Source organism: Salvelinus namaycush, chromosome 30 (genome assembly GCF_016432855.1).
Source record: "Salvelinus namaycush isolate Seneca chromosome 30, SaNama_1.0, whole genome shotgun sequence".
NCBI lineage: Eukaryota > Metazoa > Chordata > Actinopteri > Salmoniformes > Salmonidae > Salvelinus > Salvelinus namaycush.
The window spans coordinates 4,917,187-4,934,867 of NC_052336.1; the positions used below are offsets into that span (position 1 = coordinate 4,917,187).

At 42.6% G+C, this 17,681-nt stretch overlaps 1 protein-coding gene across 1 annotated transcript in view; it reads right to left on the reverse strand.

Moving 5' to 3' along the window:
* Positions 1-380: 380 nt before the first annotated feature.
* The window catches only part of LOC120024737 (transcription factor Maf-like), a 165,587-nt gene continuing 148,286 nt past the window's right edge, over positions 381-17,681 (reverse strand). Inside the window, exon 3 of the mRNA XM_038969016.1 lies at positions 381-1,299. The gene's annotated coding sequence lies outside the window, so the exon portion shown is untranslated. The remainder of the gene's footprint in view (positions 1,300-17,681) is intronic.

Below are 17,681 nucleotides of genomic sequence, written 5' to 3' on the forward strand. Positions count from 1 at the left end.
AGGTCAAAAGTCAATATGGTTTCTGCAACCTTGAAATCACACTGTGATGTTCCGTTCTCCTTGTTGGTCGTACAGAGGAGCACCTGGGTAAACCATGCCAGGTGATGTGGGAGAGAGATAGAGACACCTGCCTTAGCTGAGGACATGTGTTGCCCTATGAGAGGTCCATGAGAGAGACCACAGTACAGAGCCCAGAGGGGCCATTGGTACAAGCTTTTCAAAAGGGATGAGGAAAAAACAAAGAAACAAACCAAATACAAGATCGGCTGCCCACCAATCTCAGGTAGACACATGACATAGATGCAGCGGGGCCCCTGCTGAGGATACTATAGTATGTTTACTCTCTAAGACTTTATTCTGGGTTATACCTTCATAATATAGTCAACACTATATGACTCAGTCACAGTCCCATGGTCTTTATAGACAGAAATGTTTCCCTAATATGTCTGCAGCTATTCAAATAATACAATGAGCTATTACTTGCCTTTCTATGCATTTAGTCAAATGTACAGGTCAACGAAATGCCCTACTTGGTATACAGTAAGTTAATACTGCCTGGTAAAGATAGGAATCTAGGATTAAAAAGGTGTAATCATTGTACTATTCACAATTATGAGTTTTGTGATCTACAAGCGTACTGAGGAATACAGTAAAGTCAGATCCATGCTATAGTACATCACTCATGTCCATTGGAGAGGAAGACTGGTTCATTATGCAAATAGTATACACTATAGTCGTCTTACAGTCCAACTAACTCCAAAATGATACAGGAAGTAAGTTCTCTAAAACGAGGAACATATTGTCAATGGTAGTTACAATGACCTCTGATAGGGAAGATAGAGTAAGGGATTTCAGAGGGAGGAGGTGGGTTGCTTGGGTATTTTATTCTGTATCAGGAACGCTGGACTTGGATGATTCTTCTTAGTGGAGGATCCCACTTGGGGGAAAAAGGTTTTAGATGAACTACTTACAGTAACATGCATCAAAGTTTTGTTCCCCCCCTACAGAGGAAATGGTTTCTCCAGTAATATTCTTCTGATGTTGTCAATCATCTTGATTCATCATTTGAGTCAGTGTTTTGTTTTGTTTGTTTTTGTTTTCTTACAAAAAACCTGGAAGTAAAATAGCGGAGAGGAAAGTGGGACTAGGAAGAGGCTCTGAAGCATTTCTCTACAAGGTTTTTAGGGGTCTTTTCTTCTTCTCCAGTGAAGTCATCTTTAGATGATGTTGTGCTTTGTGGGGTTCCTCATGCCATTGATCAGTCACTCTTAAGTCATCAGCGTTCAGTCGCCAGGTTATCTGCAGACATGGAGAGAGAAAAAGAGAGAGAGAGAGAGAGAGAGAGAGAGAGAGAGAGAGAGAGAGAGAGAGAGAGAGAGAGAGAGAGAGAGAGAGAGAGAGAGAGAGAAAGAGAGAGAGAGAGAGAGAGAGAGAGAGAGAGAGAGAGAGAGAGAGAGAGAGAGAGAGAGAGAGAAACAGTGGAGGTCATTAAATGTGTATGAGTCAGACCACCCATCTGTGTGCCCCTTTTGTGCCCCCCCAACACACACAGACACACATGACTGTTAGTGAAAGAGCGAGAGGCCCGCATCGAAGGGACCCCACCATAACCTCCACAGACACTGGGCCCACCGTGTCACAGCCATGACGCAGGCTGACTCACTGTTATTGGGGGGGGGGGGGGGGGGGTGCCCTCCCTGGTGCCTGTGTAAAAACAAAGGGCCGGTGACCACCCTGTGAGTGTGTACGGTCTGACTGCATCGACGCTGGGATTCTGAGTGACAGCGGCGGCTGCATGGGGGGGACTCCTTCATCAGCTTCAATTAAGGCCAGAGAGACAGAGATGACTACAGAGGCCGCTCACTAACAGCATGGATGAGTCTAACCTCTGGATTAAACACAGCCCCTCAGTCAAAGACCACTCTCTGGAGTCTTTAGAATAATACCCATGAAGTTTATAGTTTTATGATATATTCATCTCTAGAATGCATCCTACAGTATCTATTTGGTCAGTTCTGATGTCCTTGAGCCATTATTACAATATACAAGCATTTCGCTACACTCGCATTAACATCTGCTAACCATGTGTATGTGACAAATAAAATTTGATTTGGAATACAAAAAAAACACTTGAGTATACCAAACATTAAGAACACCTAAGCTTTCCACAGGGATACTGGCCCATGTTGACTCCAATGCTTCCCACAGTTGTGGACTATTCTTGATACACTCGGGAAACTGTTGAGAGTGAAAAACCCAGCAGCATTGTAGTTCTTGACAGAAACCGATGTACCATACCACCTTTAAAGGCACTTAAATAATGTGTGTTGCCCATTTAACTCTCTGAACGGTACACATACACAATCCATGTCTCAATTGTCTCAAGGCTTAAAAATCCATCTTTAACCTGTCTCCTTCCCTTCATCTACACTGATTGAAGTGGATTTCACAAGTGACATCAATAAGGGATCATAGCTTTCACCTGGATTCACCTGGTCAGTCTGCGTCATGGAAAGAGCAGGTGTTCTTAATGTTTTGTATCCTCAGTGTATAACAACATGGCCGACAACAGAGTGATTACACACAGGCCCACAGTGAAGGAGCGCTACACATCAACAACTGACACATCGGTTCCTTTATCTAACCTGTGTTTACTCTCTAAAGCCAGGCAGTCCCGCCACTGTGAGAGAGTGCTTTGGGTTGATAGTTTGCTGAAAAATGCTTGAAAGGTTTCCTACCCCCAGGTAGAGTAGAGGTTTGGGATGATTCATACGGGCTGTGTGTGGGTGGGCCATTAGACAGAGAACAACAGCTACCTGGCACTGGAGCTCCATTTACTGACCCTAATGTAAGGACAGGAGAACAGTACACAGGAAAAATATTACACACACACACACACACAGCTATTCGAAACAACTCTTGCTAAAATGCTAAAATCCTAGGATCATAAAATCCTTGCTCTCATTACAATAACCTGTAATGATGTGGTTCCTGTATACCATGTGTGACATTTAAGCAATAAGGCCCGAGGGGGTGTGGTATATGGCCTGTTCTTACGCACGATGCAACGCGGAGTGCCTGGACACAGCCCTTAGCCGTGGTATATTGGCCATATATCACAAACCCCCGAGGTGCCTTATTGCTATTATAAAATGTTTACCAACGAAATTAGAGCAGTAAAAATAAATGTTTTGTCATACCTGTGGTGTACGGTCTGATATACCACGGCTGTCAGCCAATCAGCCAACCAATATACCTCGCAAATAGTCCCCGCGATATGCAACTGTTCAGGCAAGTCAGGAACCAATACACACAGTCAGTCAGGAAAGCAAAGGCTAGCTTTTTCAAACAGAAATTTGCATCCTGTAGCTCTAACTCCAAAAAGTTTTGGGACACTGTAAATTCCATGGAGAACAAGAGCACCTCCTCCCAGCTGCCCACTGCACTGAGGCTAGGCGACAGGGTCACCACCGATAAATCCATGATAATCGAACATTTCAATAAGCATTTCTCTACGGCTGGCCATGCTTTCCTCCTGGCTACCCCAACCCCGGCCAACAGCTCCGCACCCCTCGCACCTACTTGCCCAAGCCTCCCCAGCTTCTCCTTCACCCAAATCCAGATCGCAGATGTTCTGAAAGAGCTGCAAAAACCTGGACCCGTACAAATCAGCTGGGCTAGACAATCTGGACCCTCTCTTTCTAAAATTATCCGCCGCCGTTGTTGCAACCCCTATTACCAGCCTGTTCAACCTCTTTTTCATATCGTCCGAGATCCCTAAAGATTGTAAAACTGCCGCGGTCATCCTCCTCGTCAAAGGGGGTGACACTCTAGACCCAAACTGTTACAGACCTATAACCATCCTGCCATGCCTTTCTAAAGTCTTCGAAAGCCAAGTGAACAAAGAGATCACTGACCGTTTCGAATCCCACCGTACCTTCTCCGCTGTGCAATCCGGTTTCCGAGCTGGTCACGGGTGCACCTCAGCCACGCTCAAGGTACTAAACGATATCATAACCGCCATCGATAAAAGACAGTACTGTGCAGCCGTCTTCATCAACCTGGCCAAGGCTTTCGACTCTGTCAATCACCATATTCTTATTGGCAGACTCAATAGCCTTTGTTTCTCAAATGACTGCCTCACCTGGGTCACCAACTACTTCGCAGATAGAGTTCAGCGTGTAAAATCGGAGGGCCTGTTGTCCGGACCTCTGGCAGTCTGTATGGGGGTGCCACAGTGTTCAATTCTCGGACCGACTCTTTTCTCTGTATATATCAATGATGTCGCTCTTGCTGCGGGTGATTCCCTGATCCACCTCTACGCAGACGACACCATTCTGTATACATCTGGCCCTTCTTTGGACACTGTGTTAACTAACCTCCAAACAAGCTTCAATGCCATACAACACTCCTTCCGTGGCCTTCAACTGCTCTTAAACGCTAGCAAAACCAAATGCATGCTTTTCAACCATTCGCTGCCCACACCCGCCCGCCCGACTAGCATCACTACTCTGGACGGTTCTGACCTAGAATACGTGGACAACTACAAATACCTATGTGTCTGGCTAGACTGTAAACTCCTTCCAGACTCATATCAAACATCTCCAATCCAATATCAAATCTAGAATCGGCTTTCTATTTCGCAACAAAGCCTCCTTCATTCACGCTGCCAAACTTACCCTAGTAAAACTGACTATCCTACCGATCCTCGACTTCGGCGATGTCATCTTGTCACAACTTCCACCGAAGGTAGTTCCTCTCCCTGTTCGGGGCGGCGCTCTACTAGCCATCACCGATCCCTTTTTCCTTTTCTGTTTGTTTTGTCTTTGGTTCTTTCACACCTGGTTTCATTTGCCTTAATTTCTGTGTGTATATATTTACCCTGTTGCCTGCCTAGGTTTGTGCGGGATTGTTTTATTTTTGTGATGTAGCTCGGTGAGGTTGTGCCCAATTTTTTGTTTCACGCATTTAATAAGAGTGTGTTATTTAGGAGCTTTGTTTGTTCCTCCTTGCGTGAGTAACGGGTGTCTCTGTTGTCAAGGGCGTTTGACTTTTGGATTGTGCCATACCTGTATTTGGTGGACTTGCCTATTAAAAGTATGCACCTCAGACATCTCTGCTCTCCTGCTCCTGACTCCTTCACCTACCTCCTACGCAACATTGTCACACATCTACAAAATAGCTTCCAATACTCTACTCAGCAAATTGGATGCAGTCTATCACAGTGCCATCCGTTTTGTTACCAAAGCGCCTTATACCACCCACCACTGCGACCTGTATCCTCTAGTCGGCTGGCCCTCGTCGCAAAACTCACTGGCTCCATGTCATCTACAAGTCTATGCTAGGTAATGCTCCGCCTTATCTCAGCTCACTGGTCACGATAACAACATCCACCCGTAGCACGCGCTCCAGCAGGTATATCTCACTGGTCATCCCCAAAGCCAACACCCCCTTTGGCCGCCTTTCCTTCCAGTTCTTTGCTACCAGTGACTGGAACGAATTGCAAAAATCGCTGAAGCTGGAGACTTACATTTCCCTCACTAACTTTAACCTTTACCGAACCTCAACCCCGTATCCGGGATCACCCCCCACCCCCCACACACTGATTAGCATAGCTAGCATAGCTTCACAAGTAGATAGTAGCATCTAAATATCATTAAATCACAAGTCCAAGACACCAGATGAAAGATACAGATCTTGTGAATAAAGCCACCATTTCAGATTTTTAAAATGTTTTACAGGGAAGACAAAATATGTAAATCTATTAGCTAAACACGTTAGCAAAATACACCACTATTCTAACTCCATCAGTTTCTTACTCCTTCAGGTGCTATCACCAATTCGGCTCAACTAAGATATTGATAGCCAATAACCTATAAAAAAAACCATCAGATGACAGTCTGATAACATATTCATGGTATAGGATAGTTTTTGTTAGAAAAAAGTGCATATTTCAGGTAGAAATCACAGTTTACAATTGCACCGACCATCACAAATCGACTAGAATTACTAGATAGAGCAACGTGTATGACCAATTTACTCATCATAAAACATTTCATAAAAATAGACAAAGCATAGCAATGGAAAGACCCAGTTCTTGTGATTTCAGACCATATTTCAGATTTTCTAAGCGTTTTTCAGCGAAAACACAATAAATCGATAAGTTAGCATACTACATGTGCAAACGTTACCAGAGCATCGATTCCAGCCAAAGAGCGCTATAACGTCAACATCGCCAAAAGATATTAATTTTTTCACTAACCTTCTCAGAATTCTTCCGATGACACTCCTGTAACATCATTTTACAACATACATATACAGTTTGTTCGAAAAGGTGCATATTTAGCCATACAAAACCGTGGTTACACAATAAAAATACTAGGAAATCAAGCCTCAATATGTCTGACGTCATCTATCAGAGTGATCTAGTTTAATTGAAAGCTAATCATATACTTGACTAAAAAATACAGGGTTGACAGGAATCGAAAGACAAATTAGTTCTTAATGCAACCGCTGATTTACATTTGTAAAATTATCCTTACTTTTCAATACAGGGTTCGCCAAGTGAAGCTACACCAAACAAAATGGCGAAATATGCGTTTAAAATATTTCGACAGAACAACAATTTATCATATTAAATATTGCTTACTATGAGCTGTTCTTCCATCATATTCTTGGGCAATGTATCCTTTCTATGTTATAAACGTCTTTTGGTCGATAGATGTCCTCTGTCCTTCGAAATATCCACTAACGATCGAACGGGACCACAAAACGTGTCCAAAGTTTCAGAGTGCACAACAAAGAAATTCCTCAAAATCGCACTAAACGGATATAATTTCCTATAAAACGGTTTAAATTAACTACCTTATGATGTTTCTAAGTCCTATATCGAATTAAATTACAGACGGATACATTTCAAGTTGATAACCGAGCCTGTGAAAATGGCGTCCGGAGGTCCCTTCCTGCGTAAGGGCGAGCGTCGAAAGGGGGGCTACTCTCACTCCTTGGTCTTTTATAACCTCTGAGAGCTACGGAGAAGGCCCATTCCACTTCTCATTGGTTACTGACATCCAGGGGAAGGCGGGTGCAGTTCGTGTCGTTCCATAGGATAGACAGAGACCTTAAAAACTGATCTGAAACCAGAGCTTCGCTCTCAGACCTTTCACTGTCTGTCATGGATTTCGCTGTAGAAAGAGTTCTGGGTCACCCACAGACATCATTCCAACTTTGTATGAAACTAGAAAGTGTTTTCTTTCCAATAGAATTAATAATATGCATATTGTACGAGCAAGAATTGAGTACTAGGCAGTTTAATTTGGAGACGACAAAATGCTAATTCGGAACAGCACCCCCTGTAGTCGCAAGAAGTTAAACATCAGCTATCTGAGCAGCTAACCGATCGCTGCAGCTGTACATAGTCCTTCTGTAAATAGCCCACCCAATCTACCTACCTCATCCCCATATTGTTTTTATTTACTTTGCTGCTCTTTTTCACACCAGTATCACTACTTACACACCATCATCTGCTCACCATCTGCTCATCTATCACTCCAGTGTTAATCTGCTAAATTGTAATTACTTTGCTACTATGGCCTATTTATTGCCATACCTCCTCATGCCATTTGCACACACTGTATATAGACTTTCTGTTTTTTCTATTGTGTTGACTGTACGCTTGTTTATTCCATGTAACTCTGTGTTGTTGTTTCTGTCGCACTGCTTTGCTTTATCTTGGCCAGGTTGCAGTTGTGAATGAGAACTTGTTCTTAACTAGCTTACCTGGTTAAATAAAGGTGAAATCTTTTTTTTTTTTAATCAGCATTCAGGGCTCAAAACACCCAGTTTAAAATGTAGCTTTAATCTCAGGTGGTAATACTTATCACTGCCTGCCTCCCATCTAATTTCATCATCATCTCTTTACATTTTCCAAAATGGTCAGGCATGATTTCCTACATGAAAACAGGAGAGAGTAAGGCTCAATGTGTACTACCATATCAGTACGGCCCGGGTGAGTCACTTGTTCACAAACAAAGCCTCTCTTTCTCCGGCTGAGGCCCAACATACGCAGGTGGTTCAGGGCAGCACACACACGTGCCCTTCCCTGTGAGGATACAGTGTGTACTGCTTACATACCAGATTCAGAAAAATACAACTGTAAGCTACTGCTTTGTCCCAGTACAGAAGGGTGATTCCTCACAAAACTAGAATAAACAGGACCCCTTTGGAGGAAGTATTGTTGACATATATTTTACATTTGTATCTTAAAGCATAACTGATAAATAATGAATTGAAGTTGGAACATTTCTGGCATTTTGGCCTTACCCAGGCCTCCTAAATAAAGCACTGTTCTGTTCTAGTCTCCATCCAGTAACCTGTGCTAGACTCAGTGTTCGTGAGTATCCATACAACTAGAGATCACAGTCACTGCCCCAGGGCTACACTCATCCACTCTGAGAGAACCAACACAGCCCTGAATACACCCCTGGCTAAGAGGTAAGCTGTGTTCGGGAGCAACACAATACTCTAGCAGTGTGAACAACACAGCTACCCAGCGATGGGAACGGTGGGCCACTCCGCAGCACCAAAGCCAGGTGTTAGCACTTGAGGTCGCTTGCCTCATTAATAATTGACAGAGGCAAACCAATCAGAACAATTTGCTCCCCACAGCAAAGTGCTAAAGCAGGCTCACACCGGTGAATCATTAATGAGGCAATTAGCAGAGACGGTTAGACGGTTAGCCTCTTGCTAGCACCGCACCGCTCCTCTGACGCTACGGTAAACTGCACCTGGTCCTGTCATAGATACTGTTGACAGAGTGGTCCTGGTCAACACTCAGATAAGGAGAGAGGGAAAGCTGCAGAATGTAATGATGTGCTGCTGAAGCCACTGGGTAGAATGTGAGCTGCGTTACAGAATTAAATGTTGTCAATGTGTTGCACAGGCCTCTTTAGGAGCACAATGCAAATCCGTCACCATGGGGGATTGACCAGTATTGGCCGTTGCCGTGGAGAGGGCCAGCTGGAGCTGTTTCTGTGGCTATTCCGGTGTGGGAGAGTCTTTATGGACAAGGATAACTTCGACCCGGGTGACATCGCTCAAACATTGGGGAAAACAACAACAAAGATGGTGTTTCTCTTTGAAGGCCAGGGTCCAGGATTGTTGTTTGACGGAGAAATCAAAGTCCTGAGGGAGCTGCTCACGAAGCCTGATCGAGCGGCCATATTGGAACCATATCATAGCTAATCGATGCAGCTCTCTCTGCTCTTTCAGCTCTGGGTCCAGTTGAGGCTCAAACAGCAACCTTGATCTGAGGAACAAACCATGCAAACCTTGCACAGTGCATAGATTATTCCCAAACACATACATATTCACACACATGCATACTCACATATAAGTAATACAAAAAAATATATACTATGTACTATACTATTTGATGTCCATTATGTTTAGTTCAAATGAAACACTGAGGAGATGAATAGTAAGTTGTTTACCCATACTCAGGCTTTTCCCCTTTGAAAAAGACAAGCTTTCCCCTGAATATCTCAGCTTTCTAATCACCTTAATGCAGTCTCAGTTTCAATATATCTCACTGATGGAAGGATTAGGAAAGGAGGGAGGAAATGAGAAAGGCAGAGAGAGAAAAAGGAGAGAGAGAGGAGAGAAAAAATTGCTAACAAATTAATTTGTTTCCCTGCGTTCAAATTTATTTCATACTTCAAATTTGTTATATTTGTATTTTAGTAATTGTTTTCTTATTCAATGTAGCATTTTATTGGAATTAGACTGAGACAAAAACCCATAATTATTTTACACAGCTGAACTGACTTCCACAGTACATCATTTTAAATCATGTTTCTAATGTAATGTCTTCAACCTACCTATGCAGCATATTCACTATTAATCATCATAACTATTCCATAGTAACAACTTTCGAGCGGTTTTATCTCCTTACTTGATTTACATAGCTCTTAAAGGGGCAGCGCAATTATATTACAATTGATTGGTTGGCCTGTCCACTGGCATGGCTGATATTGACACTTGTAGACAGTTACTGTCTGTTTAATGATCACTAGTCACTTTTATAGCCCTCTCTGGACCACGTCACTAATAAATATTTGCAAAGAGGAAATTTGCCCTATGTCTTGAGAGAGCCATAAAGCTGGCACCTATGTGTTTTGAGATTAGCATGTAATTAAAATAGTAAATCAATATTTATTAAGCGCTATTGCAAAACAAATGAGAATTGTAGCAGGGTCGCCAATGCATGCCGGGGCCAAGAGAGCAACGATTCCTTTTGCTTTTCAACTCTCTATCTCTCTCTCTCTCCCTCTCTCTCTCTCTCTCTCTCTCTCTCTCTCTCTCTCTCTCTCTCTCTCTCACTCTCTCTCTCTCTCTTATACCAGCAGCTTAATATAAAACACTGCAGCATTAAATGCACCCACTATGACCTCATTTAATTTATAATGTGAATATAAAATGCATATATCACCTTTTTCTCAATCAATTGTTGAAACAAATGTAATAATAACTTTGTGTGTGTCTGTGCGTGCAATCGTGTGTACAGGTGTGTGCATTGCTTTACTGTATTTGTGTGTATGCTTTAGTCTGTGTTTGTGCTTGCATCTGGACGAGGGATGGGAGAACTTGAAGATGCTCTCTTTCTCTCGCTCTCTTGCTCGCTCTCTCTCTCTCGTCCTTCAGCTCCTGTTGTTCTTCTGTAAACGGAGGAGCTGAGAATAACTCTGCTCACGTTACACTTCACTGTGCATAAAACCATCTCAACAGCGCTGGCTGCTCACTGTCACACACTGTCTGTCTGGATCACAGCAGGGCAGGGCAGGGCAGGGCAGGGCAGGGCAGGGCAGGGCAGGGCAGGGCAGGGCAGGGCAGGGCAGGGCGAGAGAGAGAGAGAGAGAGAGAGAGAGAGAGAGAGAGAGAGAGAGAGAGAGAGAGAGAGAGAGAGAGAGAGAGAGAGAGAGAGAGAGAGAGAGAGAGAGAGAGAGAGAGAGAGAGAGAGAGAGAGAGAGAGAGAGAGAGAGAGAGAGAGAGAGAGAGAGAGAGAGAGAGAGAGAGAGAGAGAGAGAGAGAGAGAGAGAGAGAGAGAGAGAGAGAGAGAGAGAGAGAGAGAGAGAGAGAGAGAGAGAGAGAGAAAGAGAATGGTGTAGTGGGGAGAGGGTGATAGAGAGAGAGGGTGATAGAGAGAGAGAGAGAGAGAGAGAGAGAGAGAGAGAGAGAGAGAGAGAGAGAGAGAGAGAGAGAGAGAGAGAGAGAGAGAGAGAGAGAGAGAGAGAGAGAGAGAGAGAGAGAGAGAGAGAGAGAGAGAGAGAGAGAGAGAGAGAGAGAGACAGAGAGAGAGAGACAGACAGACAGACAGACAGACAGACAGACAGACAGACAGACAGACAGACAGACAGACAGACAGACAGACAGACAGACAGACAGACAGACAGACAGACAGACAGACAGACAGACAGACAGACAGACAGAGCATCTCCAAGTTCTCCCATCCCTCGTCCATATGCAAGCACAAACACACAGACTAAAGCATACACACAAATACAGTATAGCTATGCACACACCTGCAAACACTCAGCACACACCCAGGGGGAGGTCAGACAATCCTCCCCTACTGTACCCAAAACCTAGGTCAGCTAAGTCAGCCCTCCACGGCCCCACTTCCAGCCCTAGTCACGCAAACCCAGGACTAATGGGCCTAAAATAACACTGTGACACCTCCACTTCCTATTTCAGACACACACACAGGAACACACAAGAGGCGCTCTCACACATACTGATGTGCACACGTACAAACACCTACCCACACACGCACAAACACGCACACACACGCACGCGCACACACTTCACCTCAACGAGACCCTCTTCCCCTTTTCAACCACAGTTATAAAAAGGTGAGTGCAGACTATCTATCTGGCCACACTTTCTACATCTATAGCAAGTTAAAGGACTGGAGAAAGCAAACAGTTGTAAATAAATACAACCCCTTTCACCTCAGTAGGCTAAGATGCACAGATTGTAGTAGGAATGGCTGCTACAGTGTCTAGAGCTATATATCTACTGTACATATGCTATGCAAAAGAGAAAGAGAAGCCAATAAAAACTCAATGGAGCACTCCTTTTATTGTTTAAAAATTGCTCTACATTTTAACGGCTGAAGAAAACATTGGTCAGATTCAATTATGCATAAAAAAAAATAAGTTATGAGCTGGCGGCTAAATTATTGATGCTGGCATGGATAGTGGCTCGGCGTTGCCAATGTGTCACCGCATTTGTGCTGACGTTTCTTCCTGTATTGATAATTTCTCATATAAAAAGGTCCATAAAGTCTTGATCTGTGAAAGATGGTTGGTGGCTGGGATATCCTGTAATAAGTAGATTGGAGAAATGATACATAATTATTGGAGGGAGTGAAAATGGGTTTGATATCATATCTAACATAAAACACTGGATGTATGAACTGGACTTTTTTGTCACAGTCTGAGGATTTAAACTAAATCAATTGAAACCACTTAAATGTTCTTCGACCGGATGTGTTATTAATTTGTAGGCATCAGGTCCAGTGTGCCACATTTACCAGAAATATTGAGGCACAGTTAGGGCTGTGGCGGTCACGAAATTTCATCAGCCGGTGATTGTCAAGCAAACAACTGTCGGTTTCACGGTAATTGACCGTTAATAAACATAAACACATTTAGCATCTCCTGGCTTCCACACACAAGCCATTTTAAAAAGTCTAATATATCCATGTAATATAGCCAACACCTTCACAATCCATTATTTATTTTAGACAGATCTAAAGAAGCAAGATATGAAGAAAATGTAGTCTATTTCAGAAGAACATAATAGCATACCCTGAGTTGTCATTACGTTAGGTCCTGATGGCTGTGGGCTACACTAGTTAATTTAGCAGACAAGATTTGCTTATAATTCCGTAGCATTATTTTATAGTTCTGGGACAGTTGTGGGATGCCGCTATTCTGTGTTGAGCGGTAAACAAAGAAATAGGTATTCCTATAGTCTTAATTTAGAGATACTAATGTAACTTTAGATGTTCTACAAACGTTGGGCAACATGCTTTGATGTTTAATACATTGTAAGGCTGCATGATGCGACTCTAATGATGATTTGAAAAAAAGTTGCTTGAAAAAGGTATGAGCTCTGCTTTGTTTTCTTGCGCAGGCTATACACAGGCTATACACTTGATAATGCCTCGAATTTCACGGCGGCATCCACTTTGTGGCCGTAATGCACTCTAAATTATCCATGCCTTTTGCGGCCCAGAGTGCTGCCTTGTACCCTTCTCCCTGAGTGTGCTGTGCAATCCGAAGCGTCTCTCACTCACATGGCTCTCCGTCACGTGATCGGGTCTTTTTCACAGGCTACAAGTGAAGACAGACACTTCGGGAGCGCAACTGCGAGTGTCCTTATCCAATACCAAGGTCCATATTGAAGATGTTGGAAGAACAGTCCACATTTACTTTCGTCAGCCAACAAGATGAGTAGGCCTAACGAACAGCAAAAGCACTAGCCAATGTCAAACTACGATCCCCCATAGTACAAAAGTCGACCTATTCTATTCTGTGCGAGAAATAAATATTCCAAACACATTCTGGGACAGTTGTGGGATGCAATAGATCCCAAATGAATACAACCACTAGCCTTAAAAAAAAAAAAAATTGCAATGTGGCTGACGCAACAGATCAGAACGTTTAGCTTAAAATGTTGATAAACTATTAGGCTATTTCTTCACATTATAAGTGCAGCAATGTGCACATGGTAGTAGGCTATAAGAGCAAATGTTCCATTAGCGGAAAACACCGTTATCAAAAGTTACTGCAAATGCAATTATAAATGTAATGGTTTTATTATGAAGGTGCATTTTTATGGTGAAAATGATCTTCCCCAAACTTGAAACTCACACACTGCTTATGTATGCCAGTTAGGCTCTACACCCATTGTAAAACGGATTCATGTGCTTAATCTTAAGAAGTTATTTGGCCACTTTAGTTGTGATACAAACCTTATTAAAACATATAGGCCTTTGGGCTAGGCTGCATGAGGTGTGCGACTACGATAAGAAAAAGTCCCCCAAAAAAGGCATTGTTTCTTATGCTCGACATCATTCACAAGTGATAATATATCATTCACAACTCATAGGCTAATATTGTCACCCACCAGACTATTCTTTATTTAATCTTGTCTTCACATATACTAAATAATATATGTGTGACATTTGTTTTGATTTAGAATGGACCATTATCATGCACCTGTATCAGGGGCAGTGGGAAAAAATACATGTCATCTACGCAATTAAATAGCGAATGAAGGACGCTTTTCCCCGTGGTTTATTTTCATACAAGCCAGGTTGTAAATACTATATTCCTGTTGTAAATATAAGCAATGTGCTTAATATTAGGAAAGTTGATAAATAAATATAGTAGGCCTAGACTATAGAAAGCTGATGGGATCCTCGTCTTTTTATTAACGGCCATCACTCCGCAATTACATAGCCTATAGAAATGTTGCACAACATGAGCTCATGGGCTCTCATGAAGTGTTTGATTTAGATTTTCAAATACATTTGCATTGATGTCAGAGTGATTAGAGGGACAATAGAGTATTGAGTACCAGGAAGTTAGAAAAGTTTGATTGGCTACTAATGACAATCAGCTGCATCAAAGTTTGGAGAAGCCTAATTACCGTGACTAATCGGTCACGTGAAATTTGACTGCCTTCATGACTCGTGACCTCTGGTGTGGCGGTAATACGGTCACTGCAACAGCCCTAGGCACAGTAATGTAAGCCATTTCTACTTCTCACCACCTTGTACTCACCAGATACCACATGGAGGTGGTGTTATATCATGTTCACACCATTGTTATGTACGTGTGTATGTGTTTGTGTGTTTAAAAAAGGTGTATCTAAGTGGGTTGTTGACTGTCTTTGTCTTGGGACTGTCCCTCTCATATGCACACGGATGTCACACTTCCTGCGATGCAAATGCCTGTGATTTAACTGCAGATAGCCACCAAGTACAGAGCATCTGTTTCTCTGTCTTCTTTCTCTCTCTTTCTTTCTGATATGATTTACCTCCTCTTTTTGGTCATTCCTCATTTTGTCTCTTCCTTTAACCATTACTTGTATTTATGCACGCAAGCAACCGCATGCACACACACACACACACACAAACACACACACACACACACACACACACACACACACACACACACACACACACACACACACACACACAGATACAGACACACTCTCTCACACACACACACACACACACACACACACACACACACACACACACACACACACACACACACACACACACACACACACACACACACACACACACACAACAACAGACACACACCCAGCAACAGACACACACACTGGAACTAATACAGTGAGGAGGCAAGAGAAAACCACACCATTGACGTGCAGGAACGTTTCTGCACAAAGATAAATACAAAGTAAAAACATGGTTCAATTAAAGTAATGATGCTGTTATAGCAGCCTGCCAATTCTGGTGTTTTAGCACAACTACCGACGTCTGTTATTTGAAATGCCTTTTTTTCTTCATATTTGTTTTTACTTGAATACAGAAACATAATGTATTCTACACAAAAACTGTTAATGAATTAAATCGCAAAAGTGTACAATAAAATGATTTCTCCTGTTTTGCCATTGTTCCTGTCCCTTATCCAGAGATGAATGAAACGGGCTGGTGGGATGTGATGTCCGGAGGCAGAAAAACACAATTGAAAGATGAGAAAACGAAAGAGAAATTGACGAGTGTGGCCGGCGTACGTCTGCGATGAGAACACTGTGCTCTTTTCCACCCTACAAGGTTAACGGAACAGAGGATTCGACTTGTGGAAAATTCCAGATGACCTTCTGCTTATCTGAGTCTTATTTTGCCGTAACGCTCCCTTGCCTCTGTTCAGTGGCTGTGCTCACAGTGCTTGGTGTAGGTGTTGGGGAGTTAGTGACCCAGAGGCCTATGTAGGAACACCTACAACCAGCCAGAGATAAGAGTTGCCTCAGCTAATTATCACAGCTCATTACAGCCAAGGAAACTGCACACAGCCAAAGCCAAAATGGCAGGGGTTTGACACACAGCTCTGTTCATCTGAAAGGTTATGATACTTCTCAACTTTCCATTTTAAAATATCAAGCTCAGAAGGGAAAGGTACAATTAAGTCAAATTGAGATTATTAGGAGAAAGAACAAAAGCTAGTGTTGAAACCCTTTCTGGAGACATAAAAAAAAACAGATACACGTCCCAATCAGGTTTCCCTCTGCCCCTGCTATGGTAGACTGTAGAGGACTTTCCCTCCACTGATCTGGGGTCAGCGAGCAGTGAACCAGGCCCTGAATGGCTGTCCTGTGTGACTCATGTGTTTATACAATGTGAGGTAGAGGAGAGCGAGGTGGGCCTGTGTGTGGATGTTAGTCATCTATCTCATCACCAGTCCGCTCATCTCTCAACACATAACCCAAACACTGTGTGTCAGAGACTCAGACCTAATCAAACACACATGGAGAAGAAAGCATAACCACACACACATGCATTCACATCTACATACAATTAGCTCCTGTAACACATTACGCAGGTCTGACAGTTTATAAAATCTATCTGCACTGCAATAATGACCTTAACGTTCATGTTTCAAGCAATAATCTTGCATGCATTTGATTAAAGTATCTTACATTACTACAATGATAAACCCACAAAAAACTCTGCATGGCCGTTGCAGAGCAGCCGGTATTTGGTGTGTGGAAATTTCCAGCTAATATGTTTGGTGAGGGAGGGGGAACTACACGGGACTTATCTCCCCTAATTCAGGGATATTTTAACAGTAGAACACTCTGGAGAAGTGTGGTTCTGTCGGCCAGTCTAAATGTACTGTTAGTGAGACCACAGAGAGCAGAGACACACATTACCCAATCAGATCCTGTATTTTTAGAACACAGTAACAATGAGCTCCGTACCATAGATCATAGTGTAGCACACCCACTTGGTGTTTCACAATCTGCAGTTGTTCACCGGTGTCTGTTCGGAAACATACACACTGATGTAGACACACACACGCATAAACACACAGACACACGCACACACACACTCACAGAAACACGCTCAAATCAACAAATGGATATGTGCTCATATTGATGTGTACACGTCTAGTATAGATTACTTCTCCAATTGTAATAATATTTTACCGCCCAGTGAGTCTAAAAGAAGTTCAATTTTGAACATTTTAATTGCAGGAATTCTGCAAAACTCTGAAAATATTACTATCAGAATGAATGCAAGAAAGGCTACCTTATGTGCATATTTCATGCATTTTGTTTCAACCGCTGTAGTTTCTACATCAGATGAACAGTATGAGTTGCAAAAGTGCATAAAATGAACTAATGGCTGAATCATGTTTTCTTATTCATAGGTTTAAGGCCAGGCACCACACCCGAATAGGGTCAACTTTAACCAGACACAAATATTACTTTTTGTATATAAAAACATGAAATGTTGTATTAAAATATGCAAATTATGCAACATCTAATTAAATATGCACATATTTTCACCTCACACAAATACCTTTTTTCTGGACACTGGATAAAGTCAGACTAAATATTTTGGTTTCATTTTGTTA